Genomic DNA, 6,013 nt, shown 5'->3' with positions numbered 1-6,013 from the left:
GGGCACTTCTGTGTGTGAAATGCTGGCTTGCATGTGCTTTTTTTTTTTTTCCAGTTTGTAATACAAACCAGCTCATTCAGCCACAGTTGTACTTTTCACTGCCTTATATGTATTTTAAAAAGGAAATAGCCTTCAAGAAAATCTCACACAGCCTGGTTTGCTGCATGCATTAAGGAACAGTGACTCTCGATTTGCTTCCTGTAGTCAATAATATTTTCAAGTTGTAGCTCTTCATCCAAAAAGTAAATAATTTTGCATTGTTAATAAAACATGGAAAATCACCTTTCTTCATATAGGCTGTGATAAGCAAAGAGAATCTCTTTCAACAGTCTGAAGACATACTTTTTTTTATTTCACAGTGAAGTTCTCATTCTCAGAGCACAAGTCCTCACTGAAAACTGTTATTTAAAAAGGAAATGATTGTACTTCTTTATATGTAAGAAGGTTATTAATAGTTGTTAAAAAAGAAAGCTGTAATTACTAAAAAGAGGAATTTGAAGTAAACAGCTCCATTTTTCATTTTGAATTATTGCTTTTCTTTCATATTCCCCTTAGCTCCGACAATGAAAACAGGTCGGAGACCAAATCTTCTACATGGTTTAAAAAGCTTAGTTTGTAAACTTTCTCACATATGGAGGATAAAATTAAATTTCACTTAGTTTACTGTTGGATGATCTCTGGCTCTTGAGAGTCACATTGCTTGTCAAAATTTTTCTTGGGTCCTTAAAATTTTGTGGATAAAATATTGTATTGATAGAGTAAATTCACCTCTCTCAGTCCAGTAGTCAGAAAACAGAGCAAAATTGTATGGCAGGAGTTTTTATTTCATGAAAAATTGTATCTTTAAAAAGAGAGATGATATTTTAGTAATTGACTAAATTGACAGCATAAAATGCTGTGTCAATTCTTGGATATAAAAATCACCTTAATATAGAGATGTTGGGAGATGATGCTGAGTTGGGCTGCTGTCCTGGTGAGATACTGCTGGAAAACTGCTCCCATGCTATGAGATTTAAAAACCCAGTTATTTTTTAAGATACCTCTATTTTGATGTACAGGGCAGTGACATGACTTTTTCTCTGTTCCTAAGGCAAATTTACAGTTCTCTAATATAAAGGTATTAGACCTTTATAATGTATTTATAACGTATTAAACCATTATCCAAACTACGTTTAAATTAATCCCAGCTTTTTCTCCTTGAAAATGAGTTTGTGCATTTGGAAGGGGAACCAAAGTATTTAGCAAGAAAACACTCATCTATCACATAATCAAGCCTGCAAGTGGCAAAGCTAAAATAAGCACATATGTATTTTTTTCTTTCATAGCAACTGTATTTCATTTGAACAGGTCAAAGAGAGGAAACAGAGCTTTGTTAAAAAGCTATCACTCATTCTTACTGCACCACAGGATAGGACACACAGCCAGGTTTGATTGTGAGGACCTGTGAGCTCCTACATTTGCTCAGGAGGTCATTAAAAAAGAACAAACTCATGAGCAAAGGTTTTCTTACCCATAGCTCAGCCTTGAATATCTTGTGTATTCATTGCATAAAGTTTTTCCTAGTGAAGGTCTCACATGGCGTATGTGCAATCCTTATGTTAAGATCTTTCAGGGCTGCAGAAAAGGATCCTTGATGAAATCTTATCAGGTAAAGTGCCATTTAATAGTGTTTAAAATTTGAAATGGGTCAAGTCCATTCAATCAGGACTTCCTCTGAGGTTATTATTTCTTTTCTTAAATCTTATGCAGGTACATACACACACAGAGACACAAAGTCTGTCTTGGAAGAATATTCATCCTTGTCTTTTTTCTTTTTTCTAGGCCAGGAAGAATAATTTAGCTATCTTCCCAGTGAGGTGAACTAATGCCCAGCAGCCACAGAATGCCCCCTAGACTTGTACAGGCAATTTACATACAAATAGGGATGCTGAAGAAATTATATTCCAATATTTATGCACCCTAATATTCATTCTCCTAAATAAATGAAGCATTTCTCTCTCACCACTAACAAGGCTGAATCTGTCACAAATTAACTTCAGATATTGCCAACTTTAAGCTAAAAGGACTGACATCACAATCTGCCAGGAAGAAGATGCTTTATCCCAGGGGTGGAGCTGGACTATTTTGGTCACTGGACTTTTTGGGAAAACACAGTTTGGCCTGACTCACTGCCTCAGTTTTTGCTTGTGGAGATGGTCTTTGACTCATGTCATGTTTGGGTCTGGGCACTGCTTCAGGAAATGGCAGGTGCTTTGGGTACTCTCATCAAGCCTCTCCAAGGGAAGAAGGGTGAATAGCTATACCCTGGGTACACACATACCCAGCCATACCATCTGTGGAGAGCACGGAATGTTTACCGTGTTCAATCATGAAAACAAGGTCTGGATCTTTCAGCCCTACAACGCAGTGCAAACTTTGGAGAAAATCAGTAGCTCCTGCATTTTGGGCTGATGTATTTCCCAATGGAAGCAACTGCCATCTCAATGGCTGTCTGTCATTCCCATTTTTTTCCTGACTGCCTTGTTCCTGACACAGGCTGTTCAGGTGATGGGAAACAGCCACTTCCAACACCTCATTTCAAAGGCCAGCAGCCTTTATGTGTCCATCCAGCTGCTGCATAGGGCAATCAAAATGGACACATCTTGAACTGCTTCTCTTTAGGGAATTCCCTCAGGTCTCCTTATTATCTTCATCCCAGTCCTGGTGGCTATAAATGCAAGGGAAGGAGTGAAGGTGTTCTTTGATAAATATTTTTGCACACCTGGATCTATGAAGTAACTTTAGGTATTTGTCATTTAAGTAGCTGTTGGATTTTTTTTAATCCAGCTTTCCATCTAAACAGGACATGGGTGACATATCACAAACTTTATGTAAATAAATGTGAACAGTTATGGCAGGGTTTCAAGCTTCCAGAAGGATAAAAGTAAGAAATAAAGGAGTTGATTGAACAGTATCTTACCTAAAGAATGAGAAAGAATGTGCATTTAATAATCTTCTTATAGAATGCCCTCAAGTATCATTACAAGTGGCATTCAACTGACCAGATACTCTCTGTGCATTTCTGTACCTGATCTAACCTGCAGTGTTTCCCTATTAAATCATGGACTCATGGAATTGTTAAGGTTGGAAAAGACCTCTGAGATCATGAAGTCCAACCACTAACCCAGCACTGTCAGGTTCGCCACTAAACTATGTCCCTCAGCACCACATCTACATGTTTTTTCTATTTATTTTCCAGAAGAAATAGAAACTTCCCAGAGCAATTGTCTTCATGGTAAAGGAAGTTTTAGGTAAACAAAGTTACCTAAAATACCTGGATAAATAGGCCACATGAATGGAAGTGCCCTTTTTGATTGTGTTTCTTGGCTGACACAGGTTCAAGTCAGGTTCAGGATGTCTCCTAGAAGAGCCTGATGTGATTTAAGACTCTGAGATAAGTTCACTGAAGTCTGAGCTACGAGAATCCCTCAGTCAGTGATGTGGACTTACAGAGCATAACTTGGGTGCACACCAATCTTCAATTTACTTCTTGATGTGTGCTGTTCTTGTGGATATAGCTATGGAGACCAGAGAAGTGGGATAAGGTGCATCTTGCCTCCATAGCAGGACAGAAACATTTCTTAGATCTTCTGGATTTTGAGCTAAGTTTTTTTGAGAACATTAACATTTATCCTATTTCTGTGGTGTCACAGTAGAAGCATTTTTTTCATTAAACATTAACTTCAGTTCTTTGAGTCAGCAGACCCCTAAGTCTCTTCAAGTTGAAAGCTCAGACAAGTAAATGCAGTTTGTCCATGCAGTCCTTAAATAGCCTCCTTCACCCTAAAGAGGGAAGTAAGTGTATTTTCCGAGTCCTTAGGCAACAACAGTAAGATCACAGAATGGGTCAGGCTGGAAGAAACCACAGTTGATCATCTGGTCCCACCTCCTTCCTCAAGCAGGGTCATCCCAGAGCACATGGCACAGGATTGTGTCCAGACAGTTCTGGAATATCTCCAGTGAGGGAGACTCCACACCCTCTCTGGTCTCTGTTCAGTGCTCGGTCACTGCACTGGAAAGAAGTTCTTCCTCATGTTCAGGTGGAATTTCCTGGGCATCAGTTTCTGCCTGTTTCCTCTTTGTCTTGACTGGATCCAAATCATCCCCACCGTCCTCTTAGCTGTTTTCTTGTAAATGTGGGTTGATATTGCAGTGTCTCTTGCTAAAATAAATGTGTTTTATTTTTCCATTTGAAATCTCACAGACTTTGTTCTCTAAGACCTTGCTTGATTACTAGACAGCATTTTTAATCTTTCCAGTACACAAAGAAGGCAACACTAGAATGAATTAGCTTTTTTTCTTTCCTCTAGATAGAATAGGCCAAATAATTACATCCATTTAGGCTGTGATCAGCTAAAGTGTGACTTCTTGAACAGGAACATGTTTCACTTAAAAACTTCACTCTTCTATTTCTGCTTTTATTGCATGAGTGTTGCAAAACAGGGGTTAAATGCAGGGGTTAAAACTGAAACATTTGGTTGAGGTGTATCCCAAAGTCACAGGAAAGCTGTTCGCTAGAGATAACAGGGTCCTTCCCCCTTCCACAAGAGCTAGTGGGCCTGTCTGAACTGCTCTTGTGATAAAAAGGACCTACCTCAGCTAAGTTGGATGCATTGCCTGCACCTAAAAGAAATAGTAACAATTAGATGTCTATGTTTAAGTCTCAGATGGTGTGAGTGATGAATCATGTATGTTTATTGACTTTTCTTATGTTAATGTGTTTCTCTTGCTCCCCATCAGTTCCCTGTCTTACTTGTAAAGGGGCACTTGATGTGGCTGTTCCTGCCTGTGTGAAATCGCTTACAGAGTCTGCTTCTAAAGGCAAGCTGGTCTTAAGCTTCTGAAAAAGCACAAGGAGATGACTTCAGACATGGCAGTGAATCATCTCGGTTGTCTTTCCTTACAGAGGACTGGCTGCCTCTAGGTTTCAAAATCCACTCTGTAGCTGTGAGAACACCTGGATTTGTGTTCACTCTTTGCATCATGCCAGAAAAGCACTGGCAAAGGACACTTGTAAAGGAAGTTGAAGAGAATTGCATTGAGTTTTGGATATTAGGAAGAGATTCTTCTCTGTGAGGGTGGTGAGGCCCTGGCACAGGGTGCCCAGAGAAGCTGTGGCTGCCCCATCCCTGGAAGTGTCCAAGGCTGGACAGGGCTTGGAGCAACCTGGTCTAGTAGAAGATGTCCCTGCCCATGGCAGGGTGTTGGAAATGGGTGTTATTTAAGGTCCCTCCCAATCCACACCATTCTGTAGTTCTATGATTCCAGAAATCTTTTGTTGCTCACTAACCTTTCATGATGCATTCCTTACTTGATTCAGCAGACACAAGCACAGGTCAATCTGAGCAATCCCAGAAAACCTCCTGCTAAGTGTGGCTCTTCCACTGTTTATGTAAACATCAGTCTCTGGAGGCTGAGCTGTGATCTTCTCAGTGGTACACCATCAGGGTGCAGTTAGGTGGTAGCATGAAATTTTTGGTCTAATCCACATGAGGATTTGTCAAGCCAGAGAGAGACAGTAAATATCAAATTTCTATGAGTCACTGAGTGCTGTAAACTCTGAGCCACACCACAAGTTAAACCCCAGTATAAACTCCGCATTTCATACCTGTATTCACACTGACCCACAAGTTCTAATCATTTTGACCTTGGCACAAGCTGTAAATATGGGTAGAACAATTAGTACATAACAAATTCCTATAAGAAACTCCCATATTATTTGTTTTTCCTGTGTACAACTAACATCTCCTCCAGCTGGCTGAATATTAGGCAAGTGGGGACTTCTTTGTTTGCAGCTTGAATGCTGACCTGATGGAACACATGATTTTTGACCTTCATAATTAATTTACATTACTGTTTTAAGTTGACAGGAAGTAGGTGCTAAATCACTGAATATCCTGAAGTAGTCCTGTGGTATTGAACTGACAAGATGAATTTATTATTTCTTCACAATGGGCCAAGGACAAGTTCAATG

Source organism: Corvus kubaryi, unplaced genomic scaffold (assembly GCF_017639235.1).
Source record: "Corvus kubaryi isolate FWS band 111438036 unplaced genomic scaffold, C.kubaryi_AGA036_p1.0 37354, whole genome shotgun sequence".
Taxonomy (NCBI): domain Eukaryota; kingdom Metazoa; phylum Chordata; class Aves; order Passeriformes; family Corvidae; genus Corvus; species Corvus kubaryi.
Note: the sequence above shows the minus strand (reverse complement) of the source record.